Source organism: Pantherophis guttatus, chromosome 2, assembly GCF_059756535.1.
Source record: "Pantherophis guttatus breed Tessera chromosome 2, ASM5975653v1, whole genome shotgun sequence".
Taxonomy (NCBI): domain Eukaryota; kingdom Metazoa; phylum Chordata; class Lepidosauria; order Squamata; family Colubridae; genus Pantherophis; species Pantherophis guttatus.
The window spans coordinates 73,645,416-73,665,170 of record NC_142064.1 but is presented as its reverse complement, the minus strand read 5'-3'; the positions used below and the strand labels follow the sequence as shown (position 1 = coordinate 73,665,170).

Sequence of the window (19,755 nt, the reverse complement as noted above, 5' to 3'; positions counted from 1 at the left end):
CAACACAGGTAGTCCTCAACTTACAACAGTTTGTTTACTGAACATTCAAAGTTACAACAGCACTGAAAAATATGACTTGTGACCATTTTTCACAGTCACAACCTCTGCAGCACTACCATGATCGTGTGATCAAAATTCAGGTGCTAGGCAATTGGTTCATATTTATGACCTTTGCTGTGTCCCAGGTTCACAGATTCACATGATCTCCCTTTGCAACATTCTGACAAGCAAAGTCAATGGGGAAAGCAGATTCACTTAACAACCACGTTACTAACTTATCAACTGTAGTGATTCGCTTAACAAATGTGGCAAGAAAAGTCATAAAATGGGGCAAATGTTAACAACTGAAATTTTGGGCTCAATTGTGGTCATAAGTCGAGGACTACCTGTACAAAGAATATCAACTCTTGCTTTTTTTTATCTAGCTGTGTCCAAGCTAAATATATTTTCCCGGAGCATGCGCAAGATGGTGACGCTACCCTGAATCCGCAGCCGACTTTGGGATGGATTCAGTGTTTTGGGGTCCGTTGGGGCTGTCTTTGTCATCTTAGCCCCAACCCCCAGTGATGGGAACTCTTCCCCAGCCTATTGAGGGCATTTTTGTCCCCCGAAACATCATGGCTGGGGAGAATTTGTGGAGACTAAGGGCTGCGGGATTGAAGGTATCAACGGCCAGTCACTGGTGTTTTTATGCCCTGGGGTGGTGGGGCGGCGACAGCCGACACAATGGCGGGCTGAATTGGCGGCGGAGATGAGGGCAGGTCTTGAGAATATTATCTGGGAGGAGTTTGATCCTGTGGCTCCCGAGGATATGGACAGGGTTCAGGGTAAGATTAGTGCAGCCACGTGTTTATTGGACCCGTGTCCCTCCTGGTTGGTACTGGCCTCCCGGGAGGTTACACGAGGCTGGCTCCAGGGGATTATAAGTGCTTCTCTGAGTAAGGGTGCCTTTCCCGCCGCCTTGAAAGAGGTGGTGGTGAAGCCCCTCCTCAAGAAGCCTTCCCTGGATCCGGCTGAATTAGCTAACTACTGTCCGGTCTCCAACCTTCACTTTGTGGCGAAGGTTGTTGAGAGCGTGGTGGCATGACAGCTTCCCCGGCACCTGGATGAAGCTATCTATCTGGACCCATACCAGTCGGGCTTCAGGCAGGGGTACAGCACAGAAACGGCATTGGTCACATTGGTGCATGATCTCTGGAGGGCTAGGGACAGGGGTTGCTCCTCTGTCCTGGTCCTATTAGATCTCTCAGCGGCTTTTGTTACCATCGACCATGGTATCATGCTGCAGCGGTTGAGGGGGTTAGGAATAGGGAGCACCGTTTTGTGGTGGTTCTCCTCCTTCCTCTCCGACCGTTCGCAGTTTGTGTTGGCAGGGGGGCAGAGGTTGACCTCGAGGCGCCTCGCATGGGGAGTGCCGCAAGGGTCGGTCCTCTCACCCCTTCTGTTCAACATTTATGTGAAGCCACTGGATGAGATCATCCATGGTTTTGGGGTGAGAGTCACCCCATCAGTACACTGATGATAGTCAGCTGTACATCTCTACCCCAGACCACCCCAACGATGCCCTTGATGTGATGTCTTGCTGCCTGGAGACCGTGCGGGTCTGGATGGGGAGAAATAGGCTCAGACTCAACCCTTCCAAGACGGAGTGGCTGTGGCTTCCGGTGTCCCAGTATAGTCAGCTGGTGCCATCGCTGACTATTGGGGGTGAATCCCTGCCTCCCACAGAGAGGGCTCGCAATTTGGGTGTCCTCCTGGACGCACAGCTGTCTTTAGAACAGCATATGATGGCTGTGGCCAGGGGGGCTTTTTATCAGGTTCGCCTTATTCGCCAGTTGCAGCCCTTTCTGGACCAGGATGCCTTGCGCACGGTCACTCATGCCCTTGTCACCTCCCAGCTGGACTATTGTAATGCTCTCTACATGGGGCTCCCCTTGAAGAGTCGGAGGCTCCAACTGGTCCAGAATGCAGCTGCGCAGGTGGTTATGGGCGCAACTCGTTGTGCCCACGTGACACCCCTCCTGCGTGAGCTGCACTGGCTCCCAGTGGTCTTCCGGGCGCAATTCAAGGTGTTGGTTACCACCTTTAAAGTGCTCCATGGCATAGGACCCGGGCACCTTTGAGACCGACTTCTGCCACCAATAGCCTCCCACCGGCCAGTTTGCTCCCACAGAGAGGGTCTCCTCAGGGTGCCATCAGCCAAGTTATGTCGGCTGGCGACACCCAGTGGGAGGGCTTCTCTGTGGGAGCCCCTGCCTTGTGGAATGAACTGCCCCCGGAAATGTGTAAGATCTCTGACCTCCGTGTATTTGGCTGTGCCCTCAAGACCCTGTTGTTCCGCCAGGCCGGGCTATCAATGTAATGATTTTTAAATTGGGTGTTTTAAATTTTGGGGTTTTAAATTTGAGCCGAAATTATTTAATAATTTTAATTATTTTTAACTGATGTTTGTCTTTGTGCTTTTAATAGGCTGTACACCACCATTAGTCCTTCGGGAGAAGGGCGGTATAGAAATTTATTTATTTATTTATTTATTTATTTATTTATTTATTTATTTATTTATTTATTTATTTATTTATATATAGCTTGCCTTAAGGCCCCACTCCCTAGCAGGCTGTTCAATAGAAACAAACTCTCTATTCTTTACCACTAAAAAAAAATCCACACCTTTCCCCATCATCCATGTATTTGTCTTAATGATGCTATTTAAAGTTGACAGGTTCCAGCTTTCCCACACCAAACTATATAGTTAGTTAGTTAGCCACTGCCATGGCACCTCGTACAGCAAAATTAAATGTGTTAAATGTAAATGAAATTAGATGATAGTGATGGAATATCAGTTGTATAGCGTGTAACTGAACAGCCTTAGGTACAGTGATTTCATCGCCATACTCTTAAAGGATTAAAAACAGTATTGGGAAGCCCTTCTGAATGGCTGTTAGTTTAGAAAAGAAAACCACTTGCAACCAGTGTATAGACCCGTGATGACAAACCTATTGCACATGTGCTAGAGGTGGCATGCAGAGCTCTCTCTGTGGGCGCATGTGTCATTGCCAGCTGTTCTTCTGGTTTCTGGTGCATTGGTTTTTGCACTTGCCAGAGTGCCAGTGCTGGCACTAGCCAGCTGGTCTTTGGGTTTCTGGCACTCTGGCGCACGCATGCGCACACACACGCACACATGTTCCGGTTTGGGCACTCAGTGCCAAAAGGGTTCGCCATCACTGGTATAGACAAAAACTGGAGCCTGAAAATTTTGTAAACAAAACACTAAAAAGGTAACTTGAGAATAGCTTCTTTTCAGACATTGTATCTGCCCTGGTTTCCGATAAACAATGAGGTGATAAAGCTGAGGACAAGAACAGGGAGGAGGTGGTACCACTAAAAACATCCCCAAGAAAAAAGCTACTTCACCCACTATACTCTGCTAAAAGACAACATAGACGCCTAACAGCTGCAAAGAACAATGAAAACTCCAAAAGAAAGTCCAAGCCTTCATAGTCAGAGAAAAGGTTGAAGGAACAAAACACAACAGGTTACATAAAGATCTTTATAGTGGGAAAACTGGCAGTAGGTAGGGCATTCTATTGGTGACTTTAAAAAAAAAAATCCAGAATACTGTTATACTAGTATCTGATTAAGAATAATGGTGGAGTTACTCTATGGTTTTGAAAGGCAGAACAGAATCTCTGGTTTATAGTCAATCTCTCTCCCTCCCTCCTTCCCTCCCTGTTATAGATGGCAATAAGGAGTGGAAATATTTCCTTGACAACTCATGAGACTTTGAGTGCTCTAGGCATGTATCCAATTAATATCCAAACATTTTTACGGGTAAAATCACATTACTCTAGACTTTTTGCACCTAAGTGATAACATGAGGAATGATGCACAGAAAAATATAATTTAAGTTCACAGGCTCAATCTCTGAGAGATATGCTTCCCAGTACTTTCTTATGGCAATCAAATATATGAAATCCTCATACAGAACTAGTTTGAACTTTAGCTCTGACCTGAAAAGACATCTGCTGTGGTTTACTTGGAATGTTTTTATGTTAACAGAACTCTTGAGAATTTGTTTCCTTTCCTGAAGATAAATCCTCCAATTGAGAAACTGTGACTAATATATAATTTCCACCTGCAACTTCTTTAATCTGGAATTATAGAGCTGGGTTTCTGCCTCACAAAAGGTGTTGTGTTGCCAATAATTAGGCGGTGAAGAAAATTTAAAGTTTACATTTCCATTTGGAAATTTTATTAGGTTTTTTTTCATTGTGATTGCATTTAGTCAGCATTTCTTCAATAGCACAGAATAAGCATGTGAGATAATTGTTCAATGCAAATAATTTATCAAACTACAAAGTTATTCTGTCTATGGGCTTGGGTGAGGTTACCGAAATCCAAATCAGGATTGGTTACAAAAAGTGCAAATTGCCACTGATGTAGTACTGAAATTGATTCAGTATGAACTGTCTAATTGGAAATAACCCAAATATTTAGGGGGTATAAGGACAACTCATATAGTACAGAACTGATTATGCATTCTTGAAGGGAGCGTATGCACCTAGCACGGAGAACTGATTTCAGGATCCCTTTGGGCATTCAGATGAGGAAAATATTCAATATTTGCATATACTGAGGTATAAAAAAGGGTTTAAGTCAGATGGCTAATTGTACAGCAAGCCACTTATAAGATTTTTTCCCTCCAGAAATTGACATGGCTTCTGCTTGCATTCACAATTCTGTGGAGTGAGACCATTAACTATTAGAAGTATACCACACGAGAAACAAATGATTGGATATTCTGTAAATCTCAATGTCAATAATTTGGTGGTTAGATAACCTGACTTTGTCCCCATAGTTGCCATCTTGGCCATGTACAATTAGTACCAGCTTTAAAAAAAAACCTGCTGTTGCTTAGTTTGCTTTATTAGTTGTATGTATTATTATGGCTTTGAATTCAGATTATTTACAGTTACAATAAAGTAAGCTATTGTATGAAGTATAATAAGTGATTAACACATGCATCAAATTCTGAATCTCAAAATTGCTAAGAGCTCCAGCTGTTCAATTTACACTTTCAGCATTCTCATTTTTAACTTAGAAGGCTTTCTCACTGTTCCTACTGAATGCTAAATTTTACATACTATTATGGCCATAAGAATACCCATTTTCAGTATTAAAAAAATAGTACTGTTCAAGTACACTTTATACATCAGTATCTTTTCATTGGAAACTTACCTCTAGGGACTCATTTAGTCTTTTATCTGTTTCTTAATCAATTTTTCATCTGTCCTTAATCTTTTGTGTACAGTATGAACCCTTTGGCAGTTAAAAGAAAAGATTGTAAAGACTTGCATTTCTCATTATTTTGATCACACTTCCTGTTTTTATTTTGGCTCTTACATTAAAGAAACTGAAGAGAGGAGGAAAATACACCAAAAAGTTAAATAGTTCTTTAATCATGCAAAAAGATTATATGAAGATTCAAGGCTGATTAAGTTGAATCATTGTTTATTAGGTTGCAATTGAATATGGTGCACGGTATTCTACAAACTGAATGGATACTAAAAGTCGTAAATCCTCCTTGAATTTAAAGACTGATCATATTAGATGGCAATATGAGAATCCTAATGATCTAGTTTAGTAAAAGCAGAACGTGAATTTTTTTAAAGGTATGCATATAGACCGAAACCAGTTTGATTTAGTGGTTAAGTGATTATGAGCCGTGGTGGTGCAGTGGTTAGATGCAGTACTGCAAGCTGCCTGTTGCTAGCAGTTTGGCAGTTCAAATTTCACCAGCTCAAGGTTGACTCAGCCTTCCATCCTTCTGAGGTTGGTAAAATGAGGGCCCAGATTATTGAGGGCAATATGCTGACTCTATAAACCACTTAGAGAGGGTTCTAAAGCATTGCGAAGCAGTATATACAGTAAGTTTAAGTGCTATTGCTAAGTGCTATTAAGGCACCAGACCAGAAAGTAGGAGGCTGTGGGTTCCTGCCTTAGCCATGAAAGCAAGATGGGTGACTCTGGGCCAGTCACACTTTCTCAGCCCAACCCCACACCTCACAGGGTTGTGGAGAAAATAGGAGGACGAAAATAGAATAGAATAGAATAGAATTCTTTATTGGCCAAGTGTGATTGGACACACAAGGAATTTGTCTTGGTGCATACGCTCTCAGTGTACATAAAAGAAAAGACACATTCATCAAGAATCATAAGGTACAATGATAGTCATAGGGAACAGATAAGCAATCAAATCATGTTAGGAAACAGTCAATATAAATCGTAAGGATACCAGCAACAAGGTTACAGTCTTAAGTGGGAGGAGATGGGTGATAGGAACGATAAGATTAATAGTAATGCAGACTTAATAACTAGTTTGACAGTGTTGAGGAATTATTTGTTTAGCAGAGTGATGGCATTCAGGAAAAAAACTGTTCTTGTGTCTAGTTGTTCTGGTGTGCAGTGCTCTATAGTGTTGTTTTGAGGGTAGGAGTTAAAACAGTTTATGTCCAGAATGTAAGGGGTCTGTAAATATTTTCACAGCCCTCTTTTTGTCTCATGCAGTATACAGGTCCTCAATGGAAGGCAGGTTGGTAGTAATTGTTTTTTCTGCAGTTCTAATTATCCTCTGAAGTCTGTGTCTGTCTTGTTGGGTTGCAGAACCAAACCAAACAGTTATAGAGATACAGGTGACAGACTCAATAATTCCTCTGTAGAACTGTATCAGCAGCTCCTTGGGCAGTGTGAGCTTTCTGAGTTGGTGCAGAAAGAACATTCTTTGTTGTGCTTTTTTGATGACGTTTTTGATGTTAGGTGTCCATTTTAGGTCTTGACATATTTTAGAACCTAGAAATTTGAAGGTCTCTACAGTTGATACTGTGTTGTCTAGTATTGTAAGAGTTGGTAGTATGGGAGGGTTACTCCTAAAGATGTGTTGGATATGTTCACTGCCTTGGGTTGTTTGTAAAAATAATAAACACAGGATTCAAATAAATAGAATACACAGCATTATGTAATTGAAAAATATAGAAGTGTGTGAGCATGAATATTTTTGCAGAGGATTCCTGGGACCAAAATGACCACTGGAAGTCTGATTTCTAATGTATTCAACACCCACCTATTGTGACACTGCATATCAATGATATTCTTCATTATCCCTGCAGAGAACTCAGGAATTGATACATTATGTCATCATATTTCAAATCATCTCACACAACCAATCAGATAACAACTTTCTCAATTTAAACTATGCTTGTCAGAAAGGTAGTGACTGGCATTTAACTCCAAATTTGTCATCATGGTGTATTAAATCCCTTGAAAGATCTATTTTTTAAAAATAAAGGCGTATGTTATATACCTGTGATGATTTTATACACTATGATTATACTATACGTCTATGATTATACTATACTTTTCATAGTAATTGAAAACAACATTGCTTTTAAGAAAAACAGCACGTCATTGTCTTACTTCTTTGGAATATTGTTAAGCATCAAATTTGTTCTACAAGGAACACTGGCAGAAGATGTATTAGAAAAACAATTTATTTTTCAGATGCTTCATTTATTTGGCACTATAGTATATGATGTATAACAGTACCCATCTTTGTTTGAAAACTACTTTATGACTTTTGAATGATCATTCTTTAGATTTTTGAATTTTCTTATAACCTACATACCTATCTTTACTTTTTATGAGTTTAAAGTTAAAAAAAGAAGAGAAATTCAAAGTATGTATCAAGACATTGTTATGTTTTCTACTTATGCAATCTTACTATCCCTTAAATATGATTCCAATTTCATATATTTTATTGAAACACATTTCCATTACCTAATCATATGAAACATCAATTCAAAGGTGCTTACAGCTGTTTCTTGTATAAGCTGATCTGGAAGCTAAACCTACTGAACACAGTGATTGATTTCTGAGTAAATGTGTACAGATTCTGCTCTGTGCAATGATATAGCTGAAGACATACAATCTAATGCTAATAGAGCTTAGGGTATGGCTGGTTTTTTTTTTCCATTTTAACCTCATTTTTTACTCTATGATGTGCAGTCATTACTATCTCTTTTCTGCGATCTAGGCATTTTGATGGAACACCTGTTGAGAGATACCAGCTTATTTCTCTTTAGATGTTTCACCAATAAATAAGTGATAGTGGGCTTTTTTAGGATTTAAGAAGTTAGGAACATCTGTAGGTGGAAATAAGATGTTTCAACCAGCTGCTATTCAGAGAATAAGCAAGTAGTTAAGAGGTAGAAAAATGTACATATAAATGCCTGGGCTATTGGGTTCTTAGACTTTTTCCTCTTTCAGTTCATCATTGAAATTTGGGGCCAACGTTTCTAGGCAGAACGAAGAAAGCATTATGGCAGCAAATTTCGCTGCTAATGCTTCATATTGATAAAGGTGGGGAAAAAAGTCTAATAAATAGAGGAAAGAGTGGAACACAAGGAACAGTCTCTGCCCCATGGATATCTTACCAGCATAATTGGGTCATCAGTGACAAACTATACAAAAACAGCAAGGTCTATTTTTTAGAAGAGATTTGTAGAACATTGCATGCAGCTGTCAATGCATGTTTATTTTTAAATAATATACTCTTTAGTATATAAAGGATAATATATTATTACCCTTCTCACCTTTCCTATTACCCACTCCTATTGATATCGTATGACTATTGCTTTGTTGGTTATATCTTATGATTAGGATTGTATCTTATGATTTATCCTTTATTGCTTGTATGTATACTGAGAACTTATGCACTGGAGACAAATTCCTTGTGTGTCCAATCATACTTGTCCAATAAAGAATATTCTATTCTATTCTATTCTATTCTATTCTATTCTATTCTATTCTATTCTATTCTATTCTATTCTATTCTATTCTATTCCCATTCCCATTCCCATTCCCATTCCCATTCCATATCATAATAATGTGATATGCCATTAGGTACGTGATATTCTTCCAATCAGATCTTTTGTTTCTTCGAAGTTTTGTCATGATATTATAAAAGTACATCCTGGAGCTCTTTGGCTTAGGTTTTTTTTTTTTTGTTTATTTGTTTGTTTTTTAGAAATCCGACACATCTACCCAATAAATGACCAGGCATTTAAAAATCCACAATTTTTTCGGGAACAAAATGTAAAGTAAATCATAGCGCATAAATAAGTTGGGTTACTGTACGGCAGGCGTAAAGTTTCATTGCATTCAACAACGAAGAGCAACAGTTGCTTTCTTTTTGGTCAGCCGTGCATTAAAAAAGCAACCAGATGTAGTTAGTCCACTCCACCCCCAAAGACGGAATTGGCCTCCTTGGCTGGACGCTAAAAGCGGGTGGTGGTTTGAGAGATGAGGGCAGCTGTAGCGATCATATTCGGATTTTGCAAATTCACGAGAGGGATGGTGGAACGCGGGCAATAAATAAGGCGGACACGTTCAACCAGACATCTCGCCGGCTTCTTTTCCAAGCTTCTCCGAAAGGAAAACGCCGGACGCCTTTTCTCTCTCTCTCTCTCTACTCTCTCTCTCTCTCTCTCAGCCCTGTATATCTCCGCGTGAGATAAAAAGGGGAGTGGGAGGTCCCTTCCGAGCTCGTCCAGCTGGAGAGCAGGGGGGGGGCTGACGTCACCGCCCCGCCAGAACCGTTCCCCCCCCCTCCGCCTCCTTGGGCTCGGCGCGCTCCATCCTGGGCATGCGCGTGCCTCGCGCGGTTCTTCCCTCTCAGTCGCTGGTCCCGGCGGCCGGGTTGAGAGAAGGGAGCGCGAGCGCTGGCTCGCGGGGTGGGTTCTCCGGCTCCTTTTCTTTTCTTTCTTTTTTTTTTTTTTTTGCCCGCGCGCCTCGCGCTTCCACCCCTCCGTTCCCCCGCCCTCCCCTCTCCTTTCCCCTCCGCCTCAGCAGCCAACTCTGCAACCGGCTGCCCTGAGTCCTACTCGGGGCTACATAAATCCTGTGATCCGCACAGCGTTATAAGAGGATTGAAAGAATCCCTCTCGCGCGCACAAACCCAGAGCGAGGCAGGTTTCCCAAGCGTGAGAGAGAGAGAGAGAAGAGAGAGGGGGAAAGAGAAGGAGAGAGAAGCATCTTTCCGACTTTCTCCCTCAGCGAGCACACGCACACCACAGCCGTCGCTTCTTCCCGGCAAAAGTCTTCCTCCTCCATGGGTTTTGGATGTCTTGCCGTTTCTGCCTCCATCTCCAAGTTCATCTCTTTGGGCTGATCAGGCACTTGAAAGGCTTCGTAGCGGGAGAGAGTGAGGGGGGGGGAGCACAAAAATTGAGGAGGCGAGCAGCAGACCCAGTTTTTTCCGTTTATAGCACAAAGAATAGACTATATTAAAAGGGGCGACCCGGGGGGGAGGGAGAAGAGGGAGGAGGGAGTGAAAGGAGGAGGAGGAGGAGGAGGAGGGAGAAGCAGGGAGAGCTCCCGGGAGCAGGAGCAGGAGCAGCAAGAAGAACAGAACGGAGAAGAGCCAAGAAGAAGAAGAAGAGGAGGAGGAGGAGCAGGAGAAAGAGAGAAAAGCAGGGAACCCCGTCTGCCAGGGGAGTTGAGCCGGCTCCTTGCTCTTTGGATGCCGTCGGCTCTCCTCAGAGACAGCCCGCCACTTTTGCGCGTTGGGCCGTCGGGGGAGCGGAGGGATCCCCGCGAAGAGCCCCCGCCGGCAGAAGTCGGCTTGCAGATCTCGCTCGCCTTTGGATTAAATTGGCCGCCCGAAAGACGCGCCACAGCGGCGTGGGGAGGAAGAAGAGCCAGAAGAAGTAGCCGTGGCAGCGGCAGCAATAGTTACAGTAGTAACATCAAGACGAGGAAGAGGAGGAGGAAGAAGAAGAAGGAGCAAGGCGAAAGCGGAGCGCCCGCGGTCGTAACGGGCGGGAAGGCGGGCTTGGGCGGCGGCGGCGGCGGCGCTGCTGCTCGGGGGGACTGAAGGGGAGCCAGGATGAGCAGGTAAATCCTTGCGCTGCTGCTCCCGCTGACCCATTTCGCCGAGACCCTTCCCGCTCTCTCTTCCTTCGCGGCATGTAGATCTGCATTTGTCACTGACCGTCGTCCCCCCCCCCCCAAAAAAGCCACCCCTTCCTCCCCGGCGACCCACCATAGCAGCACCCCGGGGCTCTGATCTCCAATCGGGAGAACTAACAATAAGATTTGGCGATGGAGGAGAGGCGGGGAGGAGGAGGGTTGATTCCCCGTGTCTTGGACGGGGTGGTAAAGGAAAAATTAAAAAGTCACCCCTGGGTACTGGATGCGTACGGGGTGGACCAAAGGCGAGGGCACACGAAATGCCCGAAGGACCGCTAATGGTCGAGTTAGCATATGCCCCGAGTGATGGTTATCACGCTAAAGACACCAGGAGGCAAAAGTAGCTGTCCTACACAGACTGCTTGGGACTGTGGATGTGTTTTCTTATTCATCCTCTGGGGAAAAAAAAATAAATTCCAGTATTTTAAAGCGGAGAAATATTTGCCATTATACCTATCATTATTATTTGCAACACTAAGGCAGCGATTCCTGTAGGATTTACAAGAGGGCTTCTTTGTTGGCAAACTTACTGATCAGGATTCTCTTAAGAGGTGACACTCTCCTTGCTTTTCAGCCTGCTTGGATTTACAAGTTGCCCTTTCTGCTAATGCCTCTCTTCCCCCCCCCCATCCCCACCCCCATGCCAGTATAAGTTGCAAGTTGCACTGTGTAACCTTTCCTCCACTCTTCTGCTTTGCTGACCTTAGTTTTGTTCCTCTTGCAGGTTATTTCATGGGAGTGTAGGGCTTGCTAATATTAATTTTTTCAGGTGCTTTTCAAAATAATTTTCATACCTCATGGGAAGCGCATTTATCCTCACCTTAGTCTGTACACACACAAAATTTGAATGTGTGTTTTAGATCCGGTTTGAGAGGAGTGCTCACAGTGTGCACCATCAAGGTTTCATGTTCAGTTTCAGTGTGTGGCAGTGCAATATTTCAGTTGAGTTGCTCAGATAGGCATGGTTTTGTTTTGATAGTTTTTTCTTTAGGGTTTGTGATTTTATTTATTTTTGGAGAAAAAAAAATACTGAAAGGTATTTCGTAACAGGAGGGTATTTCGGTCAATTGCTTACATCCTATCTGAGTGGACAAAAATATGTTTTTTAACGGAATTCTTCCTCCTTTTTAACCATATATGTTACAAAAATTAAAGTGAACAGAAAACATTACTTTTGGACGTATGGTTAAAAAAAGCTTTGAATATTGCAGCTGCAAATTCAAAATGAAATTTTGTTTTCAAAGCCATTTTTTTTTTTTACCTGTGAGGAAAAAAACCAGCACAAAAATTTGGAAACTTAACAAAAATCAAATAAAGATCTTTAAAAAAAAAATCAATGACAGGTACCTGCTTTTAAGTAAAGATGCTGCTGATTTATCAGTTTCCTTAAATGAAGTGTCATAAGATGAACTGTTTTATTGATGGTGTCTAAATGTTTAATTAATAGCCTCTTTAATGGCATCAGTTTACCTGTCAAATTTTATCCTACTGGATTGATGTAAATATACATTATGAAAAGTATGATTGAAGAACTCTAGTTTTACAAAGGGGAGTAAGATAATAATGATCTGAGGGCAGCATATTAGATTTACACATACTGTACTTTCAATCTGGAATGATACATGATTTTATACATTCTTTTCAATTACTGGGATTTCAGAAAAGACCTCTAAGTTGACATTAAACCATTTATAGTAGTAGATTTGTGTGATTTTTTAAGAATGGTCCTTGATAAAGGACACACATCTTTGAGATTCCAGATGTCAAGAAACAGTGCTTTCAGAATTAGTGTTTCATTTGTATAATACATTTCTATTCAGTTACTAATAGTGCCACAAGTTAAAACATGCCTGTGATAAGACATAGGCATTAGATTCAGACAGTTCCGTGGCATTATTTAACTTTTGTGTAAGGTTTGAAAATAACCCAGTTTTTATATTTACAATATAAGCTATATTCCTATTTTTAAGGGTTACTATATTTTTTAAAAAATAGAATGTGTTTACATACTGGAACTAACATGCTAAAAAGTAGGGATCACCCCTTTGTCTGCTGCTATGAGTGCTAAACCACTAGGGGCCTGTATAAACTGCATTTAAACAGCAAATACCAGAATTTACAGAATTTGCTCATGATTTCTCTGTAAAGCCATATATGTACTTATGCTCAGTTCCATAAAACTTAGGTTTATTTGTTTATTTTGAATGTATTGTGAGTTGTATTTTTTAATGTGTTGGAATTAAATTTATTTAGTTTTCTATAGGAAAAGTATGTGAAGCTTGGGAATTGTCCTTGCTCCTTTCATAGTTTGGGAATTATGCTCTCTGAAAGATGATCACCTTGAGAAAATAGAGGTCTGTGTATATATATAATTCATAACATGATGTTTAACATAACCAGACAGATGTTTAAGAAGTGTTAGTGTAGAAAAATGAGCTGAAAAATGTAAGTTTAGAAATGGCTCTATTCTTCTAAGACCAGAATAAGCTTAAAAGAAAGCTGAAGAGAATTTCCTAAAAAAAAGGAGATGTATGTAATTTTATTGTTTATTTACATTTTCCTTATAGATGCAGATATTTGAAAGTTCGTCTTGGAACACTTAAAGATTCTGGCATATTGATGTCCAATAGATTTTTAAATTATTTCATAGATTTTAGAATGGACAGCTATGACATTCCTAATAGACATTAAGCAATAAAGTCAAGTATTCCTTTGCCGATTTTTTTAGTTTTTCAAATTGATAGAATGCCATTTGAACTGGAGAACAGCTGAAACATTTGCATATTGAATTTCCTTCAAATTGAGCATGATTTATCAAAGTAACACAGATTTTTAGTCTATGGATCAATCAAAAGACTGTAGGATGACACAAAAAAGAATTCTTGTGTATGATGCATGGATAGATTATTTTCAGAACAGTCCTTTAAATTATTAAGGAGAAGCAGATGATCAGCTGTCTTGGGAATCTTGGTATTGCATCCAGTGGTAATGCTAAATACAGCCTTAAGTAAAGAAAAACAATGGTACTATTTGATAGCAATATTTCTAAAATATATATTCTTTATAATAGTAAATATACTAACATTCAATTTCCTATGAATGTTTCTTTGCAAACACAAAAATTAAACAATAATACTTTCATTTAGAAATTTCTGTGCAGATTAATTTTACATATCTATTCGTGACAGATGCACCTTATTAGACTTTGTGTAATGACAGCTTAACAACATTAGTAATCTTTAGGATGGCAGATTAGGTTAGATTTTGAATACCAGTGTATTCCACGATGCAAAAATTATGCAAAATTGGGTTTGTGTTCACAATATGTAACTTGCTTTATAATCAGGTATTCAGTCATATTTCCACATATGTTCGATGTGGGTTAGCTTTTTAATTTATTTGGAATAAATATTATACAAATCTTTTAATAGATGTGTAATAACAACTAAAAACCAAAAAGAAATCCAGTGCGTAAACCCTCCATCATAAATTATGATACGCTAAGTGAAAGCAATGGATGATTTTTCTCAGTGATCTTCTATGGGTTTTCTATATGTCATATGTACAGAGGAAATTTAATGATAGAGAAGATTGCTTGAGAGACCTTTGCCCTTAAAATCTTTTCTAACATGTTCCATTTTTGTTTCTTTATGTTGTAGTTCATTAATAGGACTCTGTGTCTTCTACAGCACAGCACAACACAGCACAGATATAATGGAATAAACATTTATCCGAACCATAATGTTTCCCCTATTATTTATTTATTATTGTAATATCATTCGATTATGACTGAACATGGCGTGTTGTCAATTCCATTGATCCTAACAGTTAAATGCATAGCAAGGAAATTGATTATTACTGATTTATCCTTTTTTCTGTTAATCATTTGGTATTTATAAAAAGAAACCATACATGTAAATTGATCTCTGCTATATCCAAAATTAGAAGAATCACCATTGGCCATCTGGTCGAAATGCTGCCCTAGACAGAATATTTTTTACTTAATGCGTCCCCAGCAGATATTTGTTCTGTCTTTATTTAGATTCTTTATTCAAGTAAAAAGATTTTACAACTTTTTATATATAAATGTTTCATATTGAATTTGAGGAAAATACATATCATGTCTTGTCTACCTGATTTTTAAAAATTAATATTTTAAGAGTAAAACAAAAAATGAATTAAAATATTGGTGCAAATTTGAATATTAAACATGATTTAGCCCAATATTAGATTGATTCATGCATTTTACGAAAAATGGCTTCTATAAGTTCACATGCATTTTCTTACACATGCGAAATATATGTTACTCATATTATCAATTCATTGAAATCGTGAGACGTATGGTCTGATCTTTGCAATAATATAAAATGGTTTGATGAAGACATTATTGTGTTTAATTTTTTTGTGTTTTTTCTTACTAAATAAATGGGTGTTTTTATTTGGGTACTGTCGAGTTCTGGAGTTTTGGGAAGAGAAAATGATAATGGCAGACTTTGAAAGTGCATATTTTTATACAGCAGCCAATAGTAGTTAAATTCAATTAATGTGTATTTTTCCTAGAAATAATGGATTGTATGAAGTAGACCAGTAAAATCTGCCAATATTCAGTTTCTATTATTTAAAGTTTTGGGAAGCATTTTTCAAAATTCAGTAAGATATATATTTATATATGATGTGGGTGCATGTGTGCACGCATGTGCACACTCTTGAAAATGGCCAAAGCTACGTGCTTCTCAAATTAACTTATGATTAAATGTCATGATAATGACATTTCACAGATAAGCAAGGAATTAATTTGCAAAGTTATGGGAATTTTTTTTCATGTATTGTTTACTGTCTGGCTTGCTGTTTAAAATTAGTAATTAATTGTTGATGTACTACTATTCTTTAATGTTTGATCATATTGGTTATAGAAATGTTTCTTAGCCTAAGAAGATTACAAAATTTAAAAAAACTGGTCGCAGACAAGTAAAATCAATAACACTCAAGCGTTTGATAGGATGCTTTGTAATCTGTTCTTCTAATGCTTACTTTGAAATATATCACTATTGCAATGTGAGTTCACTTTTTAAACTTATATGTAAAATAGTTTTAATCTTAATGTATTCAGATGATGGACACTAATAAATACAATCAGGACTAACCTTAGAAACTAAAATGTGGATTTGTGTTTCTTTTTTATTGCTTAGAACTTAGAAAGCTGCTTAACTGTTGTCCAGTGCAGCTGTCCTTCCCCGAATGATTAGGTTTCAGAAGCAATGATGGATGTTGAATGCCTGTAGCCAGTTGTGGGGTTTGCTCTGAGGTCAGTAGTACTTGATAGAAGATAGGAATTTATAGCCTTCTGTCTCAATGCCAACTCAACCTGTAGTGTTTCTTAAAGGGGAAAAACCACAGACATTAGGCTATGGCTATCTGGTTCAGAAAGCCTTTCAGATTATTTGCAGAAAGAATGCATAAGTGTGAGCTGTAGACTAAATATTCACTAAAATTTTTGATTATGATACAATTTTGGCAATTTTGCTTGCTTTTGAGTTTTTTAAAATACTTTGAAGCAGTAGTTTTCAAGTAGAATGGAACTAAAATCGGCTTTAGAGAAGGGAAAAGTCTTTAAAGACCTGTTGACCAAACGGGGGGAAGTATGACAGGCAGACTTGGGCTGAAGGTGTGGTGTGGGGGATATTTTAGAATATCTATATATTTCAGTTTTGCTGAACTGAAGTTACTGTAAATGCTAAATATAATTTTGCGTATAAAGATGGCGGGTAAGTCAGCTTTAAAATCAGAATTAGCTGAATTTAAATAGCATGAATGATGATGCAAATATTTTAAAAAAAATGTCTCACAAGCAGTTTCTTATAAAACAGTACTTTTGAAGTTGGGAAGTACCTGCAACTGTGTGTCATCGAAAGATGGCATGTATCTGTATGGCATAGATGGATGTATAGCAAACAGAACTGAACATCTGATATTAAGTCTACTGCCGTACTGCAAAATTCAAATTTATTTTACACTAATTGAGAACAGCATGTTATTATAATGTTTTGTGTCAGAATATTTGTAACTGTAGGAATCCTCAAACCAGAATGTAGGATTGATCTATTACTATCTTCTAAAGCAGGGATGTCAAACTGGTGGCCTGCGGGCCGGCTGCATCACATGCAGGCCATGCCCAGCTTGGTTCCGCAAAGGCAAAAAATGTCATATGTCACGTGATGCGATCGAGTTTGACACCCGTGCTCCAAAGTAATGGATCAAAAAGCATTCTTACTGGACTTATCAAAACATTGCAAATGTGTTTTAATGTGGAAAACTGCTCTCGAACAAATATATGGGTGTTCTATAAATAATGTGCTCTCCTGCAATTTATCTCTTAATGAAGTCTAACTCCTAAGTAGAACAATATATAAACTGTTTATGCAAGCATACATATTTTTCACCCTTCTACTACAGTGATTGCCGATTGGCCAGAGTCTCCAATATCTAGAAGAAGGAATAAATGCTTTAGATCAGAGGTCTCCAACCTTTATGGCTTGGCGGCCCAGCAGGGGGTTGGGGAACTGGGCAGTGCAAGCAGTGGGCTGGTCACCTGTGCAGCCCACTTCCAAATCAGCTATGGCCTGTAGTGGGCTGCTGGGGACCCCTGCTTCAGATAGTTTCACAATCCTATTTAATTAGGCTTATACAAAAGTAAAAGGTGAAATATGATATCTTTATACTATATTACTATTTGCTAAAAGACAAATAACATTGCCAAACCATTTAATGCTGATTTTAAATATTTAATTTTTGCTTCCTAAGTGTATAACTGCATTTTTCTATTAAATGCCATTGTTACATATTTCTTTAACCTAATCCAGAGATTTTTAATTTAGGTGTTATCTCTCAGCCAATTTTGTGTTCTTTGCAGATTTGGTAAGCATTGCTTCCATCTTCTCATACATATAATTAATCAATATGTTAACATGTATAGGTCCCAGGACTAAACTGACAATGTTGAGCACTGTCATTAATTGCCATGCCATATTCAGTCCACAGCTTGCTATATAGGCTTTTATACTTTGTGAAATGCAATTCTGAAAGATACATTATATCAGATACCTTTCCTATAGTTTACTAAGAAATTACCAAATGAAACAGTGAATCAAAATGTTAGTGTAGCAAGACTTGTTCCCAACAACTCTATATTAATGTCTGATAATCAGCACATTGTTTTCACAGTGGTTATAGCCTAGAAATCATAAGTGTTATGATTTGCTTCAGTAAATGTCTATGGAGATTCTCAGTCATCCAGGTCATGGTTCCCCACCATTCAATCAGAGAAGAAGCTTCTTGGATGAGAAGTGAAACGTCTTCTCCCCCCCCACCCAAAAAAAAAAATCCAACCAGAAAATCCAGTTGCCTCTTGAAAAAGCACCTTTGGAATTTGTTTCAGTAGTTTCCTAATTATTAATGGTAACCTGACCATATTCTCCTTTTATCTTTTTTGGAAGATAGGAACAATCTTTGCCATCTTCCAGTTGTTTGGCATTTCACCCATACTCCATCTCTCAAAGATAAGGTATATATTTTCATCCAGGCAATTAGTAACTCCTTTTATTCTTATAAATTTATTCAGAGTAAAGAGGTAAAGGTAAAGGTTCCCCTCGCACATATGTGCTAGTCGTTCCTGACTCGAGGGGGCGGTGCTCATCTCTGTTTCAAAGCCTGAAGAGCCAGCCCTGTCCGAAGACATCTCCGTGGTCATGTGGTCGGCATGACTAAACACCAAAGGCACACAGAACGCTGTTACTTTCCCACCAAAGGTGGTCCCTATTTTTCTACTTCATTTTTTATGAGCTTTCGAACTGCTAGGTTGGCAGAAGCTGGGACAAGTAACGGAAGCTCACCCCGTTACGCGGCACTAGGGATTCGAACTGCTGAGCCACTGAGCCATGGTGTCCCTTGAGTAAAGAGGTACTTCCTGGTAACTGAAATTAAAGTTCAGTTGAGCACTTTCTTTAAACTACAGCACTTTTTTTTAACTACTGCACAAAATCTATCATTTTATGATCAGTATTCCTAAGAACTCCAGACTATTTCATCAGTTTTCTGGAAAATTGGAATGTATGGGAATCAATGGACCATTGCTGGAATAGTCAGATTAGTATGTTCTGAGATTTTTCAGAATATTCCAAAATTTATTGAAAACAGCCTGACAGCCTCTAAACAGTTGCAATGTCAGAATAGAAATTTAATGTTCTATTTTTTCCCCCTTTATTTCAAATATATTTCAAGAAGCCCTTTTGGTCCTCTGTCTTGCCAACTTTACTTGATCTTGAGATTTAGATTTTATGAAAATATATCTAATTGTAGATAACCTCTATGAACTCATTCTTGGTGACCTTTCTATCTCCTGCATATGTCTACTTTGCATTCTTCTGCTACATTCTTCTTTTTTCTTCTTTCAAATTCTTTGTTCCTGTCCTTCTCGTTGTCATTTTCATGATCTTCATTGCAATCTCTTTTTTCCCATTAGCTTATCATATCATAAAATTGGCTTAATATTACTTTGACTTTCTGTGTACAAAAGCATAGTGCAAGGGTGGATCATCAAATCATAATATAAATATCTTTTCTCATCATAGAGTAAAATCCCAGTTTATGACCAAGTGTATTTTTATTCCTCTTTCATTTTTAATTTCTTCTAAGAATTATTTGTCCTGTTTCTACTAACCTGCAGCATACTCTATG

The 19,755-nt window shown here is 39.1% G+C and overlaps 1 protein-coding gene across 41 annotated transcripts in view; it reads left to right on the top strand.

Annotated features, from left to right (window-relative positions):
• PTPRD (protein tyrosine phosphatase receptor type D) overlaps positions 1 to 19,755 on the top strand; it is a 1,336,531-nt gene that overhangs the window by 968,728 nt on the left and 348,048 nt on the right. For 8 of the 41 annotated variants that reach the window (XM_087886230.1, XM_087886222.1, XM_087886238.1 and 5 more), the window contains exon 1: positions 9,673 to 10,947. The exons of 32 other annotated variants lie outside the window; for them this stretch is intronic. The gene's annotated coding sequence lies outside the window, so the exon portion shown is untranslated. Of the gene's footprint in view, positions 1 to 9,672; positions 10,948 to 19,755 lie in introns of those variants that run through there. One more of the 41 variants, XM_087886208.1, reaches the window with a different exon arrangement.